At 49.4% G+C, this 24,310-nt stretch overlaps 1 protein-coding gene across 1 annotated transcript in view; it reads left to right on the plus strand.

Moving 5' to 3' along the window:
• The first annotated feature begins 9,469 nt into the window (after positions 1–9,469).
• gatad2b (GATA zinc finger domain containing 2B) overlaps positions 9,470–24,310 on the plus strand; it is a 129,946-nt gene continuing 115,105 nt past the window's right edge. Inside the window, exon 1 of the mRNA XM_067976083.1 lies at positions 9,470–9,529. The gene's annotated coding sequence lies outside the window, so the exon portion shown is untranslated. The remainder of the gene's footprint in view (positions 9,530–24,310) is intronic.

The raw sequence follows: 24,310 nt of genomic DNA on the forward strand, positions 1-24,310 counted from the left end.
CCATTTCCCTTGATCCCTTTAGCATTAAGAAATATATCTATCTGCTTCTTGAATACATCTAATGACTTGGCCTCCATTGCCTTCTGTGGTAGAGAATTCCACAGGTTCACCACCCTCTGAGTGAAGAAATTTCTCCTCATCTCGGTTCTAAATGTCCTACCCTGTATCCTGAGACTGTGACCCCTGGTTCTGGACTCCCCAGCCATCTGGAGCATCCTCCCTGCATCTAGTCTGTCTAGTCCTGTTCGAATTTTATATGTTTCGATGAGATCACCTCTCATTCTTCTAAACTCGAGTGAATACAGGCCGAGTCGACCCAATCTCCCCTCATACGTCAATCCTGCCATCCCAGGAATCAGTCTGGTAAACCTTTGTTGCACTCCCTCCATGGCAAGGACATCCTTCCTCAGATAAGGAGACCAAAACTGCACATAATACTCCAGATGTGGCCTCACCAAGGCCCTGTATAACTGCAGTAAGACATCCCTGTTCCTGTACTCAAATCCTCTTGCAATGAAGGCCAACATACCATTCACCTTCCTAACTGCTTGCTGCACCTGAATGCTCGCTGTCAGCGACTGGTGTACAAGGACACCCAGATCTCGTTGCACCTCCCTTTTCCCAATCTATCACCTTTCAGATAATAATCTGCCTTTCTGTTTTTACAACCAAAGTGGATAACCTCACATTTATCCACGTTATACTGCATCTGCCATGTTCTTGCCCACTCACCCAACTTGTCTAAATCACATTGGAGCCTCTTTGCATCCTCCTCACAGCTCACATTCCACCCCAGCTTTGTGTCGTCTGCAAACTTGGAAATATTACATTTGGTTCCCTCATCCAAGTCATTGATATATATTGTGAATAGCTGGGGCCCAAGCACTGATCCCTGCGATACCTCACTAGTCACTGCCTGCCACCCGGAAAAAGATCCGTTTATTCCTACTCTCTGTTTCCTGTCTGTCAACCAATTCTCAATCCATGCCAGTATATTCCCCCCAATCCCATGTGCTTTAATTTTGCACACTAACCTCTTGTGTGGGACCTTATCAGAAGCCTTCTGAAAATCCAAGTACACCACATCCACTGGTTCTCCCTTATCTATTCTACTAGTTACATCCTCAAAAAACTCCAGTAGATTTGTTAAGCATGATTTCCCTTTCATAAACCCATGCTGACTTTGTCCAATCCCGTTAATGCCTTCCAAGAGTTCTGTTATCCCATCTTTTATAATAGACTCTAGCATTTTCCCCACAACTGATGTTAGGCTAACTGGTCTGTAATTCCCTGTTTTTTCTCTCCCTCCTTTTTTAAATAGTGGGGTTACATTTGCCACCCTCCAATCTGTAGGAACTGTTCCAGAGTCTATAGAATTTTGGAAGATGATCACCAATGCATCCACTATTTCCAGGGCCACTTCCTTTCGTACTCTGGGATGTAGATTATCAGGCCCTGGGGATTTATCAGCCTTTAGCCCCATTAATTTCCCTAGCACTATTTTTTTACTAATACTGGTTTCCTTCAGTTCCTCCCTCTCACTAGACCCTTGGTTCCCCAACATTTCTGGGAGGTTATTTGTATCCTCCTTTGTGAAGACAGAACCAAAGTATGTGTTTAATTGTTCTGCCATTTCTTTGTTCCCCATTATAATTTCCCCCATTTCTGACTGTAAGGGACCTACATTTGTCTTCACTAATCTTTTTCTCTTGACATATTTATAGAAGCTTTTACAGTCAGTTTTTATGTTCCCTGCTAGTTTACTCTCATACTATATTATTCCCCTCTTAATCAATCTCTTAATCCCACTGCCCCCGCTCTCTCCCCATAGCCCCATATCAATCCCAAACTAATCCCACTGCCCCACTCTCATCCCATAGCCCCATATCAATCCCAAACTAATCCCACTGCCCCACTCTCTCCCCATAGCCCTGTATCAATCCCAAACTAATCCCACTGCCCCACTCTCTCCCCATAGCCCCATATCAATCCCAAACTAATCCCACTGCCCCACTCTCACCCCATAGCCCCATATCAATCCCAAACTAATCCCACTGCCCCACTCTCTCCCCATAGTCCTGTATCAATCCCAAACTAATCCCACTGCCCCACTCTCACCCCATAGCCCCATATCAATCCCAAACTAATCCCACTGCCCCACTCTCTCCCCATTGCCCTGTATCAATCTCAAACTAATCCCACTGCCCCTCTCTTTACCCACAGCCCTGTATCAATCCCAAACTAATCCCACCCATAGCCCCGTATCAATACCAAACTAATCCCACTGCCCCACTCTCTCCCCATAGTCCTGTATCAATCTCAAACTAATCCCACTGCCCCACTCTCTCCCCATAGCCCTGTATCAATCCCAGACTAATCCCACTGCTCCACTCTCTCCCCATAGCCCTGTATCAATCCCAAACTAATCCCACTGCCCCACTCTCATCCCATAGCCCCATATCAATCCCAAACTAATCCCACTGCCCCACTCTCTCCCCATAGCCCTGTATCAATCCCAAACTAATCCCACTGCCCCACTCTCTCCCCATAGCCCTGTATCAATCCCAGACTAATCCCACTGCCCCACTCTCTCCCCATAGCCCTGTATCAATCCCAGACTAATCCCACTGCCCCACTCTCTCCCCATAGCCCTGTATCAATCCCAGACTAATCCCACTGCCCCACTGTCTCCCCATAGCCCTGTATCAATCCCAGACTAATCCCACTGCCCCTCTCTCTCCCCATAGCCCTGTATCAATCCCAGACTAATCCCACTGCCCCACTCTCTCCCCATAGCCCTGTATCAATCCCAGACTAATCCCACTGCCCCATTCTTTCCATGCAGTCATTTATCTTTCTCTGAATGTTTATCTAATGTTAACATTTTTCTACTTTAAAGGCACAATATAAATGCAAATTGTTATTAATTTTCCCTCAAAAGATACAATGGTCTCTGCCTGAACCACTCCCCGTGGCAAAGCAGCCCCCGTGTTTCAACAATTCTCTGTGTAAAGAAATTTCTCCTCACTCAATGAGATCACGGCTGATCTGTATCCTCACTCCATTGGCTCCATATCCCGTAATACCCTCGCCTAACAAAAATCTATCGCTCTCTGATTTACAATGATTAATTGAGCTCGCATCTACTGCTTTTTGTGGGAGAGAGTTCCACACTTCTACTGCCCTTTGTGTGAAGAAATGTTTCCCAACTTCTCTCCTGAATGGCCTGGCTCTGATTTTAAGGTTATGTCCCCTTGTCCTGGACTCCCCCATCAGCAGGAAAAGTTTCTCTCTACCTACCCTATCAATTCCTTTCAATATCCTAAAAACTTCAATCAAATCACCCCTTAACCTTCTATATTCCAGGGAATACGAGGCTAGTTTATGTAATCTCTCCTCATAATCTAACCCTTGGAGCCCTGGTAACATTCTGGAGCCTTCTTTGCTGTGGTGGAAACGGTCCTAGTCTCTCAAGTCTCTCCTCAAAAGTAGAGTTTCCCACCCCTGGCATCACCCTGGTGAATCTACACTGCACGCTCTCTGGATTTAATGACCTTTCTCTAAAGGGACGCCCAAAACTGCACATGAACTCTTAACTGTGGCCTAACCAAAGTACTGTAGAAATTTGCCATTGCATCTTAACTCTTGCAATCTATATATTTAGATATAAGCCTGAGCCTGGGATTCTCTCCCTCGGCTGCAGTCAACACTTCAAACCAATGGTTAATGGATGGGTTATCCCTCGTTGGACAAGTTTACAAGTGCCCTGTCCAGGTTGACTGTGTGGTTTTAGCTGGTTAAACGCCAGCAGTAACCCCGCACATGCTAGGGGTTGGCTCTTTACACCTGGAAAGTTCACACGAGACACAGCCCTGAATAAGCCGATAAAAACACCCTTGTATTTAATGCCAGATGATTGACCGGATGTGTCAAATTCAGCTTGATTAGATGTGATTCCACCTCTCCGTCCATGTTTTCATGGAATCATCGAATCTTACAGCACAGAAGGAGGCCATTCGGCCCATCGTGCCTGTGCTGGCTCTTTGAAAGAGCTGTCCAATTAGTCCCACTCCCCCCTGCTCTTTCTCCATAGCCCTGTAAGTTTTTCCCCTTTAAGTATTTATCCAATTCCCTTTTGAAAGTTACGATTGAATCTGCTTCCACCGCCCTTTCAGGCAGCGCATTCCAGATCAGAACAACTCGCTGCGTAAAAAAAAATTCTCCTCATCTCCCCCTCTGGTTCTTTTCCCAATTATCTTCAATCTGTGTCCTCTGGTTCCCGACCCTCCTGCCACTGGAAACAGTTTCTCCTTATTTACTCTATCAAAACCCCTCATGATTTTGAACCCCTTGATTAAATCTCCCCTTAACCTTCTCTGCTCTAAGGAGAACAATCCCAGCTTCTCCAGTCTCTCCACATAACTGAAGTCCCTCATCCCTGGTACCATTCTAGTAAATCTCCTCTGCACCCGCTCCAAGGCCTTGACATCCTTCCTAAAGTGCGGTGCCCAGAATTGGACACAATACTCCAGCTGGGGCCAAACCGGTGATTTATAAAGGGATCACATTTCACAATTCTGTCCCGTTTTCTGTGAAAACGGAGACCTAAGGAGCTGTCCAAATGAATAGTTACACCGAGAGTGCAGTGGGACACGTGCTTTTTATGACTTAAGCTGCAGGTGAACCCATTTTACCCATCACTTGTACTGCAAGCAAACACTAAGGCATAAAAAAGTACATTTCTCACAGTAGTGGATCTTGAGATTTGTGAAGGGGCCATGAAAACTGAAGATGCAGGATTTATATTTTTTGGGGGGGGGGAGATCTGGATGTCTAGGAGCATGTGCTCCACCCTGGAAATTTAGATTTTTGACACTATTTTGGTGCATTTTCCAGCATTTTCAAGTGTACTGATTGAGAAGCCAAAAATAATTGCAGATATTTTGAACATCAAAATGAAGTAGTTGTTACTGCTTCTTCAGATTACCTTCAGATTGCAACCATATTTGATGAGGTCCCTCATTAGCGATGGAGGTCAATCATAGAATTACATGGAAATTACAGCACAGAAACAGGCCATTCGGCCCAACATGTCCATGTTGGCGTTTATGCTCCACACCAGCCTCCTCCCTCCCTACTTCATCTCATCCCTATCAACATATCCTTCTATTCCTTTCTCCCTCATGTGTTTATCGAGCTTCCCCTTAAATCCATCCACACTATTCGTCTCAACCACTCCATGTGGGAGCGAGTTCCACATTCTCACCACTCTCTGGGTAAAGAAGTTTCTCCTGAATTCCCCATTGGATTTATTAGTGACTCTCTTATATTTATGGCCCCCTAGTTCTGGTCTCCCCCCACAAGTGGAAACATCTTCTCTACGTCTACCCTATCGAACCCCTTCATAATTTTAAAGACCTCTATCAGGTCACCCCCTCAGCCTTCTCTTCTCTAGAGAAAGAAGCCCCAGTTTGTTCAGTCTTTCCTGATGGTTACAACTTCTCAGTTCTGATATCATCTTTGTAAATTTTTGTTGCACGTTCTCCAGTGCCTCTATACTTTTTGTAATATAGAGGCCAGAACTGTGCCCAGTACTCCAAGTGTGGTCTAATCAGGGTTCGATACAGGTTTAACATAACTTCCCTACTTTTCAATTCTATTCCTCTAGAAATAAACCACAGTGCTTTGTTTGCCTGTTTTTATGGCCTTATTAACCTGCATTGCTACTTTTATTGATTTATGTATCTGTTAAACTTGCATAGAACCTTGGTTAGACCACACTTGGACAACTGTGCACAGTTCTGTTCTCCATATTATAGAATCATAGAAGTTTACAACATGGAAACAGGCCCTTCGGCCCAACATGTCCATGTCGCCCAGTTTATACCACTAAGCTAGTCCCAATTGCCTGCACTTGGCCCATATCCCTCTATACCCATCTTACCCATGTAACTGTCCAAATGCTTTTTAAAAGACAAAATTGTACCCGCCTCTACTACTGCCTCTGGCAGCTCGTTCCAGACACTCACCACCCTTTGAGTGAAAAAATTGCCCCTCTGGACCCTTTTGTATCTCTCCCCTCTCACCTTAAATCTATGCCCCCTCGTTATAGACTCCCCTACCTTTGGGAAAAGATTTTGACTATCTACCTTATCTATGCCCCTCATTATTTTATAGACTTCTATAAGATCACCCCCAAACCTCCTACTCTCCAGGGAAAAAAGTCTCAGTCTATCCAACCTCTCCCTATAAGTCAAACCATCAAGTCCCGGTAGCATCCTAGTAAATCTTTTCTGCACTCTTTCTAGTTTAATAATATCCTTTCTATAATAGGGTGACCAGAACTGTACACAGTATTCCAAGTGTGGCCTTACTAATGTCTTGTACAACTTCAACAAGACATCCCAACTCCTGTATTCAATGTTCTGACCAATGAAACCAAGCATGCTGAATGCCTTCTTCACCACCCTATCCACCTGTGACTCCACTTTCAAGGAGCTATGAACCTGTACTCCAAGATCTCTTTGTTCTATAACTCTCCCCAACGCCCTACCATGAACGAAGTAGGTCCTGGCCCGATTCGATCTACCAAAATGCATCACCTCACATTTATCTAAATTAAACTCCATCTGCCATTCATCGGCCCACTGGCCCAATTTATCAAGATCCCGTTGCAATCCTAGATAACCTTCTTCACTGTCCACAATGCCACCAATCTTGGTGTCATCTGCAAACTTACTAACCATGCTTCCTAAATTCTCATCCAAATCATTAATATAAATAACAAATAACAGCGGACCCAGCACCGATCCCTGAGGCACACCGCTGGTCACAGGCCTCCAGTTTGAAAAACAACCCTCTACAACCACCCTCTGTCTTCTGTCGTCAATCCAATTTTGTATCCAATTGGCTACCTCACCTTGGATCCCGTGAGATTTAACCTTATGTAACAACCTACCATGCGGTACCTTGTCAAAGGCTTTGCTAAAGTCCATGTAGACCACGTCTACTGCACAGCCCTCATCTATCTTCTTGGTTACCCCTTCAAAAAACTCAATCAAATTCGTGAGACATGATTTTCCACTCACAAAACCATGCTGACTGTTCCTAATCAGTCCCTGCCTCTCCAAATGCCTGTAGATCCTGTCTCTCAGAATACCCTCTAACAACTTACCCACTACAGATGTCAGGCTCATCGGCCTCTAGTTCCCAGGCTTTTCCCTGCCGCCCTTCTTAAACAAAGGCACAACATTTGCTACCCTCCAATCTTCAGGCACCTCACCTGTAGCTGTCGATGATTCAAATATCTCTGCTAGGGGACCTGCAATTTCCTCCCTAACCTCCCATAACGTCCTGGGATACATTTCATCAGGTCCTGGAGATTTATCTACCTTGATGCGCGTTAAGACTTCCAGCACCTCCCTCTCTGTAATATGTACACTCCTCAAGATATCACTATTTATTTCCCCAAGTTCCCTAACATCCATGCCTTTCTCAACCGTAAATACCGATGTGAAATATTCATTTAGGATCTCACCCATCTCTTGTGGTTCCGCACATAGATGACCTTGTTGATCCTTAAGAGGCCCTACTCTCTCCCTAATTACTCTTTTGCCCTTTATGTATTTGTAGAAGCTCTTTGGATTCTCCTTTGCCTTATCTGCCAAAGCAATCTCATGTCCTCTTTTTGCCCTCCTGATTTCTCTCTTAACTCTACTCCGGCAATCTCTATACTCTTCAAGGGATCCACTTGATCCCAGCTGTCTATGCATGTCATATGCCTCCTTCTTCTTTTTGACTAGGGCCACAATCTCCCGAGTCATCCAAGGTTCCCTACTTCTACCAGCCTTGCCCTTCACTTTATAAGGAATGTGCTTACCCTGAACCCTGGTTAACACACTTTTGAAAGCCTCCCACTTACCAGACGTCCCTTTGCCTGCCAACAGACTCTCCCAATCAACTTCTGAAAGTTCCTGTCTAATACCATCAAAATTGGCCTTTCCCCAATTTAGAATTTTAACTTTTGGGCCAGACCTATCATTCTTTGGCCTGTTTCTTTGCTGTATATTGTATGTAATTCTATGTACCCCCAGATCCCTTTGCTCCTTTACCCCATTTAGACTCTTATTTTCCAAGGAATATGGCCTCCTTATTCCCCTAACTTCCTTCTGTAGAGGGTACGGGCAGAAGAGCTAAAAATAACACAAAACAGTTGAAAATTTTGACTCCCGTGCCAGTCTGCGCCGGGCGACCGCATGCCAGCGCGGGATCCACGTGCCTGCGCGCGCACACGACCTGCGCGCAGATGCGCCAGTGTGCGGCGTTCACCAAAACACCCAAACTTGCAGCTTGTGTACGTGCGTTCCGACTCCGGGCCGCACGTGAACTCATCGAACACGAGGAGCTCCGTGGATCCGCACGGGCAAATTGCAAGGGGCGGAGGGAGGTAACGTGGAGGCAGGGATCATCTCCTTCCGTCGGCAAGTGCGGAAACACGCTCACGACCCCGGGGGGAGCGCCGACAGTTTGGCGGGTACCGCCATCTGCCATCCTGCCGTCCTCTGAGCTCTCTGGGGCTTAAGGGGAGCGGGGTGTCCCTCCCCCCCGCCCCGCCCCGGGGCACACGCTCCGTGGCAGGGCGAAAGAGAAAGCCTACGGCGGTGGGCTCCTCCGCAGTCTGGTTTGGCGACTCTTGAACGCGAGGACGGGTTTCCTCGTCTCTCAGATGTCCAGTTGTCCCCCCCGCCCCCGACGCCCGACGCGGCGCTACCCGAATAACGTCAAGGGACGTTGCCAAAACAAGATGTCCGCCACGCTCGCCTACGTAACGACAGTCAATGCGCCGTTGACTGACTCGTTTGCGAGAGGCGTTGAGTGAGGGGTTTCGAGGCTGTGAGGCCGCGTTGGTATAAAAGGAAAATATTAGTCCGAAGACTTGAAAATCACTTTTATTTCAGAACTTTTGGATTTATTCCTCAGGCCCCAAATCTGAGTTGGGGCCTGAGGCCTAGTTACAACTGATTAAAACTCTTAACTGTCAATCACCCTTTAATTTTCAGATGAAGGGAGGAAAAAAATGAGGCCGTTATTAAATCCCACCAATCAGATCACGGCTTCACCTGCCAATCATATTTCCCCCGGCCACCTCCCCTTTAAGGAGGCGGGACTTTATTACTATGTGAGGTTGATTGGTTTAAGTGGATGCCAATCATCAGCGACACCCAATTGACTCCGCGCTGGTAGGCGGGAGTTTGCCAGGGCCGCAATATCATTGGTTTACGGGAATGCCAATCATTGCTATCGCCCAATCCGCTCGGGCCTGATAGGCGGACGCTGGTGATAGCGCTGAAAGGATTGGGCGCGAGAGCCGTCAATCCTGCCCAGTGGCCCAATGGCGAGGGCGCGGGGTGAGGAGGCGGGTCGGCCTGCGCCAATCAGCGCGGTTGTTTGGGTGCCGGGGGCGGGCGCAGCGGCTGCGGCGCCGGTTGTGTTGGAAACGGGCGGCGGCGGCGCCGGGGAGCGGCGGCAGGTGAGTGCGGTTCGCCCGACGGGTCGGCCCGGGCCCAGCGGCCGGAGCAGAAGGATGGGCGGGCGGGACACAGAGCGGCCTGAGCTCGCTGCAGCGTCCGGGGTTCGGCCCGCCGCCTGTTCCCGGTACGGGGACGGTAATGTGGGGGGGGAACCCCGCGCAGGCCCCAAGCCTCGGGCTGGAGTAGAAAAGTGACCCGGGCTGGAGGTGGTGTCAGCCGGGCATCTGAAAACTGAGGAGATGGAAGCAGGATGCAGCCTGAGAGTGAAATATCGATCAATAAATCAGCATTAATGTTAATCACATCTAAATATGCAATAAATTAATATAAATAGCAATGAAAATTATATTCAGTTAAATTATCTTTAAATGCTCAATAAATATACTGTAAATTATTAAAATATTAAATTAATATAAATGTATTGAATATTAAAAAAATATAGTATTTATATTGTGAATCATTTTAAAATATTCAATAAACATTTATTGCAAATTATTTTAAAACATGCTATAAATTATATAAATGTGTTGACTATATTTTGCATTATATTTAATTCATATCAATAAGTATATTGATAAATTTAAATAATAAATCTATACCTTTAAATTGATTAAAATTAATGCTGTTATTAAATTTATCAGAATATTTTAAATTATTAAGCGTTTGATTGCAAAGAGAAGTTATTTTAATATTTTAAATGTTAACATGATAACACAAAATCAGTTTCCAAATATTAAAATAACTGCAAATCTAAATATTTAATGTATAAGCTGTGTTTTAAAGTAGAAAATAGGTAATTTTTTGCACAATATAATTAAATCCCAGGTATATTACTTTAGAGCAGTTTCTGTATCTAATGATTTAACTCTTGTATGGGTCAGAGGGTTCTGGCAGTTGGTTTTAACTTCATTTCAAATATTGCACCAAAAACGTCAACATCATGTTGAATCATGGTTAGATTACACGAGGGGTACTGGGCACAGTTCTGGTCTCCATATACCATGGTTAGACCACACTTGGAGCACTGGGCACAGTTCTGGTCTCCATATACCATGGTTAGACCACACTTGGAGCACTGGGCACAGTTCTGGTCTCCATATACCATGGTTAGACAACACTTGGAGCACTGGGCACAGTTCTGGTCTCCATATACCATGGTTAGACCACACTTGGAGCACTGGGCACAGTTCTGGTCTCCATATACCATGGTTAGACCACACTTGGAGCACTGGGCACAGTTCTGGTCTCCATATACCATGGTTAGACCACACTTGGAGCACTGGGCACAGTTCTGGTCTCCATATACCATGGTTAGACCACACTTGGAGCACTGGGCACAGTTCTGGTCTCCATATACCATGGTTAGACCACACTTGGAGTACTGGGCACAGTTCTGGTCTCCATATACCATGGTTAGACTACACTTGGAGCACTGGGCACAGTTCTGGTCTCCATATACCATGGTTAGACTACACTTGGAGCACTGGGCACAGTTCTGGTCTCCATATACCATGGTTAGACCACACTTGGAGTACTGTGTACAGTTCTGGTCTCCATATACCATGGTTAGACCACACTTGGAGCACTGGGCACAGTTCTGGTCTCCATATACCATGGTTAGACCACACTTGGAGCACTGGGCACAGTTCTGGTCTCCATATACCATGGTTAGACCACACTTGGAGTACTGGGCACAGTTCTGGTCTCCATACTATCAAAAGGATAGAGAGGCACTGGAGAAAGTGCAAGAAAGATTCACAAGGATGACGACAGAACTGAGAGGTTATCACCATCAGGAAAGGCTGAACAGGCTGGGGCTCTTTTCACGAGAGGGGTGACCTGATAGAGGTCTTTAAGATTACGAAAGGGGTTCGATAGGGTAAACGTAGAGAAGACGTTTCCACTAGTGGGAGAGACCAGAACTAGGGGCTGTCAATATAAGAGTGTCACTAATAAATCCAATCGGGAATTCAGGAGAAACTTCTTTACCCAGAGAGTGGTGAGAATGTGGAACTCGCTCCCACATGGAGTGGTTGAGGGACATAGCAAAGATGGATTTAAGGGGAAGTACAGGGAGAAAGGAATAGAGGATTATGCAGATAGGCTGTGATGAATTAGGGTGGGAGGAGACTCGTGTGGAGCATAAACGCTGGCATGGACCGAATGGCCTGTTTCTGTGCTCAATAATTCTACGTAATCATTTTTATTCAAAAAGTACTAATTTGTTGATGGTCACTGTGGGATGTATCGACGTTTCTCAATATCGTAACTGTTTTAGATATTGTAGGAAGGTGATGCTTTAATGCTTTTAACTGGGCTGTGCGTTCAGGGATCATCCTAAGTCGCAGTGACATTCCCTCTGACTGTTGCTTCTGATTATCAATCGGGGATCGTTTCATCTTTTACGCTGATAGATGTTTCTTGCCGGAACGGGGCAGGGGCCATGAAAGGCTCTGGCTTTGCGCTGTCGGGCACACACGGTCTTGTTGGCATTTGAATGCGATCTTGTGGCGGCGAAAGGGTTATGTTTCGAAGGCTGCGAGGAAATGAAGTGCTGGCAGACAGGCTGTCGTTGGGGGTGATGCCATTCTGGGCGAGGACAGGGTGCCCCCCCGCCGTCCAGTAGCCCACGTGAAGCACGGACACATGGGCGAGGAACCGGAGGATACCCGAGTAAGAGTCAACACCTTCGGCGGTGGGGGCATGAGGGGGGTGGGAGATGTGGTGAAGAGAGAGGCAGAAAATCTTTTTTGTAAATGACAAAAATTCGAGACATACTGCCCTGGATGTATTTGCACCCATGCTGCATATTCCTGCTGGCTGAGTGGATTAGTGAGGGATTGAATCCATTGGGAATTTGATAATTACAATGCTGGAAAATATTAATTAAAGGGGATGGTAATTGCTGGAAGTGCTTTTCAAGATGAAGTATTTGATCCCGCCCTCCCCTGCCTTGTGTGTCTTATGCCCCCGTGTCAGCTGCTTTTCTCCCCTGTTGCTGCCTTAACTTCCTTCTACAAAGCACATGGGAGACGTGAAGCTCGTACTCCCTGTTGACATTGTGCAAGAAAGCAAGAAAACCTGCATTTCTATCGCGCCTTTCACCACCTCTGGACGTCCCAAAACGCTTTACAGCCAATGAGGTACTTTTTGAAGTGTAGTCACTGTTGTAATGTAGGAAACGCGGCAGCCGATTTGCGCACAGCAAGATCCCACAAACAGCAATGTGATAATGACCCAGATAATGTTTTTTTTAGCGATGTTGGTTGAGGGATAAATATCGGCCCCAGGACATCCCCCTGCTCTTCTTCCAATAGCGGCCGTGGGATCTTTAATGCCCACCCGAGAGGGGCAGACGGGGCCTGGGTTTAACGTCCCATCCCAAAGACGGCACCCCCGATAGGTCAGCGCTCCCCCCAGTACCGGCACTGGGAGTGTCGGCCTGGATTATGGGGCTCAAGACTCTAGAGTGGGGCTCGAACCCACGACCTTCAGACTTAGAGGCGAGAGAGAGAGTGCGACCCACTGAGCCCCGATTAACACCTAGGGCAGCAGGCTCCCAGTGGAGCATGTGACCGTCATTGGGGACTGGTGCTTCATTTTTAATAAAGCTTTGATTGGTCTACGAGCAGCTACACTGAGATGAGATTGATTGGGTCAAGCTCCCCGAGGTTATATACACAGAACCCCAGCACTGTAAAGGACCCCTTTAACTGGGGATCTCAGGCAACTGCTTGTAAAATCGAGTAAATCAATTTTTAAAGGGTTAAATGCTTCAAAAGAAAATCATTTCTCCCATTTCATACCTTGTCCTTTATTTTCTCCCAATTTGGGTGAAAATAAAGGACAAGGTATGAAATGGGGACCGACTCTGGTCGCAGCACGGTTCCGTGGGGACCGAATCTTGTTAGTTACAGTTCCACTGGGATCCACTCTTTGGTACAATTCCACAGGGATCAACTTGGGATCCGGATCAACTTGGGATCCAGATCAATAGGAATCGACTCTCGTTGGGTACAGATCTGCAGGGATCGACTCGCGTTGGGCACAGGTCCGCAGAGATCGACTCGCGTTGGGCACAGATCCGCAGGGATCAACTCGCGTTAGGCACAGGTCCGCAGGGATCGACTCGCGTTGGGCACAGGTCCGCAGGGATCGACTCGCGTTGGGCATAGATCCGCAGGGATCGACTCGCGTTGGGCACAGATCCGCAGGGATCGACTCGCGTTGGGCACAGGTCCGCAGGGATCGACTCGCGTTGGGCACAGATCCGCAGGGATCGACTCGCGTTGGGCACAGGTCCGCAGGGATCGACTCGCGTTGGGCACAGATCCACAGGGATCGACTCACGTTGGGCACAGATCCGCAGGGATCGACTCGCGTACAGATCCGCAGGGATCGACTCGGGTACAGCTCCGCAGGGATCGACTCGTGTACAGCCCCGCAGGGATCGACTCGTGAACAGTCCCGCAGGGATCGACTCGTGTCGGGTACAGTCCCACAGGGATCGACTCGTGAACAGTCCCGCAGGGATCGACTCGTGTTGGGTACAGTCCCACAGGGATCGACTCGTGTCGGGGCGCAGTCCCGCAGGGATCGACCCGTGTCGGGTACAGTCCCACAGGGATCGACCCGTGTCGGGTACAGTCCACAGGGATCGACCCGTGTCGGGTACAGTCCCGCAGGGATCGACCCGTGTCGGGTACAGTCCCGCAGGGATCGACCCGTGTCGGGTACAGTCCCGCAGGGATCGACCCGTGTCGGGTACAGTCCCGCAGGGATCGACTCGTGTCGGGGTACAGTCCCACAGGGATCGACTCGTGTCGGGTACAGTCCCACAGGGATCGACTCGTGTCGGGGCGCAGTCCCACAGGGATCGACTCGTGTCGGGGTACAGTCCCACAGGGATCGACCCGTGTCGGGGTACAGTCCCACAGGGATCGACCCGTGTCGGGTACAGTCCCACAGGGATCGACTCGTGTCGGGTACAGTCCCACAGGGATCGACTCGTGTCGGGGCGCAGTCCCACAGGGATCGACTCGTGTCAGGTACAGTCCCACAGGGATCGACCCGTGTCGGGGTACAGTCCCACAGGGATCGACTCGTGTCGGGTACAGTCCCACAGGGATCGACTCGTGTCGGGGCGCAGTCCCACAGGGATCGACTCGTGTCGGGTACAGTCCCACAGGGATCGACCCGTGTCGGGTACAGTCCCACAGGGATCGACTCGTGTCGGGTACAGTCCCACAGGGATCGACTCGTGTCGGGTACAGTCCCACAGGGATCGACTCGTGTCGGGTACAGTCCCACAGGGATCGACTCGTGTCGGGTACAGTCCCACAGGGATCGACTCGTGTCGGGTACAGTCCCACAGGGATCGACTCGTGTCGGGTACAGTCCCACAGGGATCGACTCGTGTCGGGTACAGTCCCACAGGGATCGACCCGTGTCGGGGCACAGTCCCACAGGGATCGACCCGTGTCGGGGCACAGTCCCACAGGGATCGACCCGTGTCGGGGCACAGTCCCACAGGGATCGACCCGTGTCGGGTACAGTCCCACAGGGATCGACTCGTGTCGGGTACAGTCCCACAGGGATCGACTCGTGTCGGGTACAGTCCCACAGGGATCGACTCGTGTCGGGTACAGTCCCACAGGGATCGACCCGTGTCGGGGCGCAGTCCCACAGGGATCGACCCGTGTCGGGGCGCAGTCCCACAGGGATCGACCCGTGTCGGGGCGCAGTCCCACAGGGATCGACCCGTGTCGGAATGCAGTCCCACAGGGATCGACTCGTGTCGGGTACAGTCCCACAGGGATCGACTCGTGTCGGAATGCAGTCCCACAGGGATCGACTCGTGTCGGGTACAGTCCCACAGGGATCGACTCGTGTCGGGTACAGTCCCACAGGGATCGACTCGTGTCGGGTACAGTCCCACAGGGATCGACTCGTGTCGGGTACAGTCCCACAGGGATCGACTCGTGTCGGGTACAGTCCTACAGGGATCGACTCGTGTCGGGTACAGTCCCACAGGGATCGACTCGTGTCGGGGCGCAGTCCCACAGGGATCGACTCGTGTCGGAATGCAGTCCCACAGGGATCGACTCGTGTCGGGTACAGTCCCACAGGGATCGACTCGTGTCGGAATGCAGTCCCACAGGGATCGACTCGTGTCGGGTACAGTCCCACAGGGATCGACTCGTGTCGGGTACAGTCCCACAGGGATCGACCCGTGTCGGGGCGCAGTCCCACAGGGATCGACCCGTGTCGGGGCGCAGTCCCACAGGGATCGACTCGTGTCGGGTACAGTCCCACAGGGATCCACCCGTGTCGGGGCACAGTCCCACAGGGATCGACCCGTGTCGGGGCGCAGTCCCACAGGGATCGACCCGTGTCGGGGCACAGTCCCACAGGGATCGACCCGTGTCGGGCCACAGTCCCACAGGGATCGACCCGTGTCCCGGCGCAGTCCCACAGGGATCGACCCGTGTCCCGGCGCAGTCCCACAGGGATCGACTCGTGTCCCGGTGCAGTCCCACAGGGATCGACTCGTGTCCCGGTGCAGTCCCACAGGGATCGACCCGTGTCCCGGTGCAGTCCCACAGGGATCGACCCGTGTCCCGGTACAGTCCCACAGGGATCGACCCGTGTCGGGGTACAGTTTCACAGGGATTGGGTCTTATTGGGGTATCGTTCCACAGGGATCGAATCTATGCATACAATTCTACAGGAATGAACGTGCTGGGGTACTGATCCATAGGGATAGAGTTATGGTGGGGTTCGGTTCCACACATGCTTACTCCTCCAACCTCATAGATGGATGCTCTCCATCTCCGAGACTAGATAGTGAGGTTTGGTCAACTATTCCATCGAGGGTGGGTTGGGTGGGGGTTGGTGGAGAGGGAGGGAGGGCAGGAAGGAAGGAAGAGGAGGGAGGGGAAGAGAGAGGGAGCGAAGGAGAGCTATCACAGGTGGGCTCGATACCCTTATCACTTAATATTCACACATGCACACTTGTTGGATCACAAGATAGCTAGCAAAACAAGATGGCAGGCCAAAATATGGACATTTAGCTCACCCTAGCTCATCCATCCATCCAGAAGGCCCCGACAGTTCCCTCCCCCCATATCCGTGTCCACCTATTTATTAAAATCAGGGTGTTTGCCTCACTACCCTACCCACAGGTCCATTCCATATATCGATCAGTCTTTGGATAACACTGCCTAGTTTGAACCACTGCCCTCGTGTCCTGCCCTCATGGTTTAACTTGACGTGGCGTTCCAGATTGATCGATCTTGTATCATTTGCTGACAGAATGGGGACCTTGCCTCATTTCCCCCCCATCTTCCCAGCTGATCCCCTCCCCTCACCCCCACCCCCACACCGTCCAACCCAACACCTAACTCAGAACTGAGCGGGAGGTAGAGCCTGGGATCGTCTGGTTTTGCATGTATCACACCACGCGATGTATTACTTGAAGAGGAAACCTGCCTATCAGAGCCCTTTTTGAATAACAGCCATCGAAAGTTATAATTAACATCTTTTTTGTGCTGTTGTTATTTTTTTGTGCGGTGGTGATCTCATCTGGCTTGTAGCAGTTGATGAACCCAAGTGCGAGGAGGCTGATTTATTCGAGGTACAGTCGTGACCCCAGAGCTGAGTCAGTCAGCTGTGTTTGTAAATTCAGCTCCCTCACACGATCGTAACCCTTCCGAGCTGCTCGCTGTTACATAACATTTTACATTTTAGTTTCAAAACAGACCATTGCAAAGGCGCACTTAATTGTCATCCTTGTTAATTGCTTGCAAGACTGGCGTCGCGAGTGTTGGGAGTGGCATTTAAGAAGCCCCGACTCGTGAACGATGATGTGTTTGCTCGTCGAAGGCTTGAGGCTCTCCACGATCTTCAGTCGCACTAATCGAAGATGGTGTGATCTTCAGATAAATGGCGTTGATCACAATCTTCGAATCCCCAGAGTTAGCTCCTCTTCGCCGGGGGAGGGGTCTACAGTTGGCCTCAGTGCCCTGGGTTAGGAGCGGGAAAATCACCCAGGATTTCCACTCCAGCTTGCCATCCAATCACCCCTACCTGACAGAAACAACTCGTATTTCTGCAGGGCCTTTCACCACCTCAGGACGTCCCAACGCGCTTTACAGCCAATGAAATACTTTTGAAGTGTAGTCACTGTTGTACTGTAGGAAATGTGGCTGCCAATTTATGCACAGCAAGATCCCACAAACAGCAATGTGATGATGACCAGATAATTTGTTTTAGTGAGGTTGGTTGAGGGATAAATATTGGCCCCAGGATACGGGGAGAACTCCCCCCTGCTCTTCCAATAGTGGTCGTGGGATCTTTTACGTCCACCTGAGAGGGCACATGGTTTAAGGTCTCGTCTGAAAGACGGCACCTCTGTCAGTGCAGCACTCCCCCAGTACTGCACTGGGAGTGTCGAACTGGATTTTGTGCTCAAGTCTCTTGGAGTGGGGCTCGAACCCACGACCTTCTGACTCAGAGGCGAGCGTGCTACCATTGAGATACACTGGAAAGAATGGAACACACCTGTTATACTGGTGCCCGGCAGTCAGTGTAACACTCACCGTGGGAGGTGAGTGACCATGTGGGAGATTACTCTCCCTCCCTGGGGTGTAACACTCACTGTGGGAGGTGAGTGATGGCAGTGTCCAGGATTACTCTCTCTCCCTGGGGTGTAACACTCACTGTGGGAGGTGTGTGATGACAGTGTGAGTGATTACTCTCTCTCCCTGGGGTGTAACACTCACTGTGGGAGGTGTGTGATGACAGTGTGAGTGATTACTCTCTCTCCCTGGGGTGTAACACTCACTGTGGGAGGTGTGTGATGATAGTGTGAGTGATTACTCTCTCTCCCTGGGGTGTAACACTCACTGTGGGAGGTGAGTGATGACAGTGTCCAGGATTACTCTCTCTCCCTGCGGTGTAACACTCACTGTGGGAGGTGTGCGATGATAGTGTCCAGGATTACTCTCTCTCCCTGGGGTGTAACACTCACTGTGGGAGGTGTGTGATGTTAGTTTGCAGGATTACTCTCTCTCCCTGGGGTGTAACACTCACTGTGGGAGGTGTGTGATGACAGTGTGAGTGATTACTCTCTCTCCCTGGGGTGTAACACTCACTGTGGGAGGTGTGCGATGATAGTGTGAGTGATTACTCTCTCTCTCTGGGGTGTAACACTCACTGTGGGAGGTGTGTGATGTTAGTTTGCAGGATTACTCTCTCTCCCTGGGGTGTAACACTCACTGTGGGAGGTGTGTGATGTTAGTTTGCAGGATTACTCTCTCTCCCTGGGGTGTAACACTCACTGTGGGAGGTGTATGATGGCAGTGTCCAGGATTACTCTCTCTCCCTGGGGTGTAACACTCACTGACGTACATTTGCTCCCATCACATCAACAACTTGAATTTAAAATTCTCATCCTTGTTTTCAGATCCCCTCCATGGTCTCGCCCCCCCCTCCCTATCTCTGTCACCTCCTCCAGCCCTACAACCCTCCCAGATCTCTGCGCTCCTCCACTTCTGGCCTCTTGTCCATCCCCCGATTTCCATCGCTCCACCATTGGCGGCCGTGCCTTCAGCTGCCTGGGCCCTGAGCTCTGTAATTCCCTCCCTAAACCTCTCCGCCTCTCTCTCCTCCTTTAAGACGCTCCTTAAAATCTACCTCTTTGACCGAGCTTTTGGTCACCTGACCTAACATCTCCTTATGCGGTTCGCTGTCTGTTTTTTTTGTCGGGTTGCGCTCCTGTGAAGCGCCTTGGGACGTTTTACTCCATTAAAGGCGCTATATAAATGCAAGATGTTGTCGATGAGTTATTTGGCAGGTGGGATGGACTGGGTTGCCTTGTCTTCTGTGTGATGCTGGGTGAGGGAGTGCCCACAGAGTGTGGCCATTGGCGACAATTTAACCGTGTTACAGCCATCCTGTGGGCCTGGGCCCGATTAACATCTCGACAGGATCTCTGTAATAGATTTACTGGAATAAAGTAAATACACAGGGAGCTAACACCTCAAAGAAAACCCAGTATACTCTAAATCGGACTTTAGTGTAAACCATCACGGACGATGATTCCAGGGACATCACGTGTTAGAGTGTGACTCTGTTCATGAGGTGAGCACCACAATGGGACAAAAACATCACATAACTGGAGGATATGGTGAGAGAGACAATTTTCAGATTGTTAAGCCGGTTACATTGTGCGTAGAACCTATTATAAGAGTGAAAATCATTCCATATTCAGTGGTTTTCTCAATGGAAGTGCCTTCACTTTAGAACGTGTTCCCAAGGGCCACGTTCCCAAGCAGTGTCCTCTGTCACTGGGGCTGCAGCACTCCCCACTGGGCTCCAGATCGCCAGTCCCTAAGCTGATGCGGTGGGCCAAACAGCAGGAAGCCTACCAGTACTCTTGGCGGGGGGAGTGTGACTCCTCCATGCAGTTATCCTGCTGGTTTAGCTCACTTGGCAGCGCTCACACCTCCAGGTCAGAGGGCCGAGGGTTCGAGTTCTCATTCCCGAACGAGAGCCCGCATAAGCGCACAAGACGCTCCAGAGAGGACTGAGGGAGTGCGGCATTGTCAGGGCTGTGGTCTCCTGGGTGAGGCGTTAAACTGCTCGGGTAGATGTTTAAGATTGACCGTGACCAGCCATTTCATCTAACCCACCAAGCTAGAGCCTGGGGGTCCTGATTGACAATAAATTGAAGCTATCGCAACAATGCTCGGTGACAGTGAGTGAAGCAAATCAGACGTTTTTTTTTTATTCGTTCATGGGATGTGGGCGTTGCTGGCGAGGCCGGCATTTATTGCCCATCCCTAATTGCCCTTGAGAAGGTGGTGGTGAGCCGCCTTCTTGAACCGCTGCAGTCCGTGTGGTGAAGGTTCTCCCACAGTGCTGTTAGGAAGGGAGTTCCAGGATTTTGACCCAGCGACAATGAAGGAATGGCGATATATTTCCAAGTCGGGATGGTAGAAGTCGTTGGTAGAAGTCGTTGGTTTGGGAGGTGCTGTCGAAGAAGCCTTGGCGAGTTGCTGCAGTGCATCCTGTGGATGGTACACACTGCAGCCACAGTGCGCCGGTGGTGAAGGGAGTGAATGTTTAGGGTGGTGGATGGGGTGCCAGTCAAGCGGGCTGCTTTGTCCTGGATGGTGTCGAGCTTCTTGAGTGTTGTTGGAGCTGCACTCATCCAGGATGTTGATGGTGGGGGATTCGGCGATGGTAATGCCGTTGAATGTCAAGGGGAGGTGGTTGGACCCTCTCTTGTTGGAGATGGTCGTTGTCTGGCACTTGTCTGGCGTGAATGTTACTTGCCATTTATGAGTCCAAGCCTGGATGTTGTCCAGGTCTTGCTGCATGCGGGCACAGACGGCTTCATTATTTGAGGGGTTGCGAATGGAACTGAACACTGTGCAATCGTCAGCGAACATCCCCATTTCTGACCTTATGATGGAGGGAAGGTCATTGATGAAGCAGCTGAAGATGGTTGGGCCTAGGACACTGCCCTGAGGAACTTCTGCAGCAATGCCCTGGGGCTGAGATGATTGGCCACCAACAACCACTACCATCTTCCTTTGTGCTAGGCATGACTCCAGCCACTGGAGAGTTTTCCCCCTGATTCCCATTGACTTCAATTTTACTAGGGCTCCTTGGTGCCATACTCAGTCAAATGCTGCCTTGATGTCAAGGGCAGTCACTCTCACCTCACCTCTGGAATTCAGCTCTTTTGTCCATGTTTGGACCAAGGCTGTAATGAGGTCTGGAGCCGAGTGGTCCTGGCGGAACCCAAACTGAGCATCGGTGAGCAGGTTATTGGTGAGCAAATGCCGCTTGATAGCACTGTCGACGACACCTTCCATCACTTTGCTGATGATTGAGAGTAGACTGATGGGGCGGTAATTGGCCGGATTGGATTTGTCCTGCTTTTTGTGGACAGGACATTCCTGGGCAATTTTCCACATTGTCGGGTAGATGCCATTGTTGTAGCTGTACTGGTACAGCTTGGCTAGAGGTGCAGCTAGTTCTGGCGCACAAGCCTTCAGCACTACAGCTGGGATGTTGTCGGGGCCCATAGCCTTTGCTGTATCCAGTGCACTCAACCGTTTCTTGATATCACGTGGAGTGAATCGAATTGGCTGAAGACTGGCTTCTGTGATGGTGGGGATATCGGGAGGAGGCCGAGATGGATCGTCCACTCGGCACTTCTGGCTGAAGATGGTTGCAAATGCTTCAGCCTTGTCTTTTGCACTCACGTGCTGGACTCCGCCATCATTGAGGATGGGGATGTTTGCAGAGCTTCCTCCTCCCATTAGTTGTTTAATTGTCCACCACCATTTACGACTGGATGTGGCAGGACTGCAGAGCTTTGATCTGATCCGTTGGTTGTGGAATCGCTTAGCTCTGTCTATAGCATGTTGCTTCCGCTGTTTAGCATGCACGTAGTCCTGAGTTGTAGCTTCACCAGGTTGGCACCTCATTTTTAGGTACGCCTGGTGCTGCTCCTGGCATGCTCTTCTACACTCTTCTTTGAACCAGGGTTGATCCCCTGGCTTGTTGGTAATGGTAGAGTGAGGAATATGCCGGGCCATGAGGTTACAGATTGTGCTGGAATACAATTCTGCTGCTGCTGATGGCCCACAGCACCTCATGGATGCCCAGTTTTGAGCTGCTAGATCTGTTCTGAGTCTATCCCATTTAGCACGGTGTTAGTGCCACACAACACGTTGGATGGTGTCCTCAGTGCGAAGACGGGACTTCGTCTCCACGAGGACTGTGCAATGGTCACTCCTACCAATACTGTCATGGACAGATGCATTTGCGACAGGTAGATTGGTGAGGACGAGGTCAAGTAAGTTTTTCCCTCGTGTTGGTTCGCTCACCACCTGCCGCAGGCCCAGTCTGGCAGCTATGTCCTTCAGGACTCGGCCAGCTCGGTCAGTAGTGGTGCTACCGAGCCACTCTTGGTGATGGACATTGAAGTCCTCCACCCAGAGTACATTCTGTGCCCTTGCTACCCTCGGTGCTTCCTCCAAGTGGTGTTTAACATGGAGGAGGACTGATTCATCAGCTGAGGGAGGGCGGTAGGTGGTAATCAGCAGGAGGTTTCCTTGCCCATGTTTGACCTGATGCCATGAGATTTCATGGGGTCCAGAGTCAATGTTGAGGACTCCCAGGGCTACTCCCTCCTGACTGTATATCACTGTACCGCCACTTGGGATGTGTTAAAAGGTCAATATTGAGCCAAAATAGTGAGGTAATCCTGTCACCTTATAAACCATTGGTGCGATCGCACTTAGAATACTGTGAACAGTTGTGGTCGCCACGGTCAAAAAAGTATATTGCAGCTATTAAAAGGATACGGAAGAGAGCGACCAGAATGATTGAGGGATTGGATTATGAGGAGCCATTGTATAAATTGGGCCTGTTCTCATTGGAAAAGATAAGGCTGCTGTTTTTAGGATTCTAAAGGGACTTGTCGACCCTGACAAGCTGTCTCACCTTGACCAGAACAGTAGAACACGAGGACACGGCCTGTGCTTGAAGGAGGGTAAATTCAAAACTAATCTGCCTGAACAATATTTCAGTGAGCGAGTGGTCAAACTATGGACCAGACTCCCGAGGGAGATGGTGGAAGCAGTTTGTATGGATTCATTCAAATGCAAACGAGATAGATTTCTTTCAGAAAATAATATTTTGGGGATGCAAGATATGAATAATTTGAGACGTGGCATGTGGTAAGTGTATGAGGCTTGGGAGGAACAGGTGACTTTGGGCCTATGGTTCCCACAGCTCTCCACCACAGGGGGGTTTTCCTCACCTCATGTCTGTTGTAGACTAATTGATAGAGATTGATTGACATGATTAGGATGTTAAAGATCCTGGGCCAAAGTTCACCTGTCAACGAACATCTGTACTGGGGAAAGAGAGAGCTGTTCCGTTGGGACGGACTACACCTGAACCATGCTGGGACCAGAGTTCTAGCGAATCGAATAACTAGGGAGGTAGATAGGGCTTTATTTAACCTAAATAAGGGCTGGGGTGGGGGGGTTCCCAGTGGAGAGAAATCTAGAATGCTAAAGAGAAAGGACAAGGAAGCAGTGCAGGAAAGTGATTGGGGTAAGGATAACCGGATTGTGTCAGGAAGGGACAGAGCATACAAACAAAAGAGTGGACTAACAAATAGAGTCCGGGTAAGAAAAAATGGTAATAAGACAAATGGAGCCATAGTACAAAAAATGTTAAGATGTCTAAAAAATGTTAGAGACAAATCTAAAGGCACTGTATCTGAATGCACGAAGCACTCATAATAAGGTAGATGAATTAACAGCGCAAATAGATGTAAACAGATATGATATAATTGCGATTACGGTGACATGACTGCAGGGTGACCAAGGCTGGGAGCTGAATACCCAAGGGTATTCGATATTTAGGAAGGACAGGGCAAAAAGGAAAAGGAGGTGGGGTGGTGGTGTTAGTACAGGAGGAAATCAGAGCAATAGTGAGAAAGGATATTGACTCAGAAAATCAAGATGTAGAATCAGTCTGGGTGGAGTTAAGAAGCACCAAGGGGCAGAAAACACTGGTGGGAGTTGTCTATCGGCCTCCAAACAGTCGTGGTAATGTAGGGGACGGCATCAAACAGGAAATTAGAGATGCATGTAACAAGGATACTACAGTAATCATGGGTGACTTTAATCTACATATAGACTGGCCAAACCAAATTAGCAATAATACTGTGGAGGATGAATTCCTGG

The sequence above is a fragment of the Heptranchias perlo genome, chromosome 44 (assembly GCF_035084215.1).
Source record: "Heptranchias perlo isolate sHepPer1 chromosome 44, sHepPer1.hap1, whole genome shotgun sequence".
Taxonomy (NCBI): Eukaryota; Metazoa; Chordata; class Chondrichthyes; order Hexanchiformes; family Hexanchidae; genus Heptranchias; species Heptranchias perlo.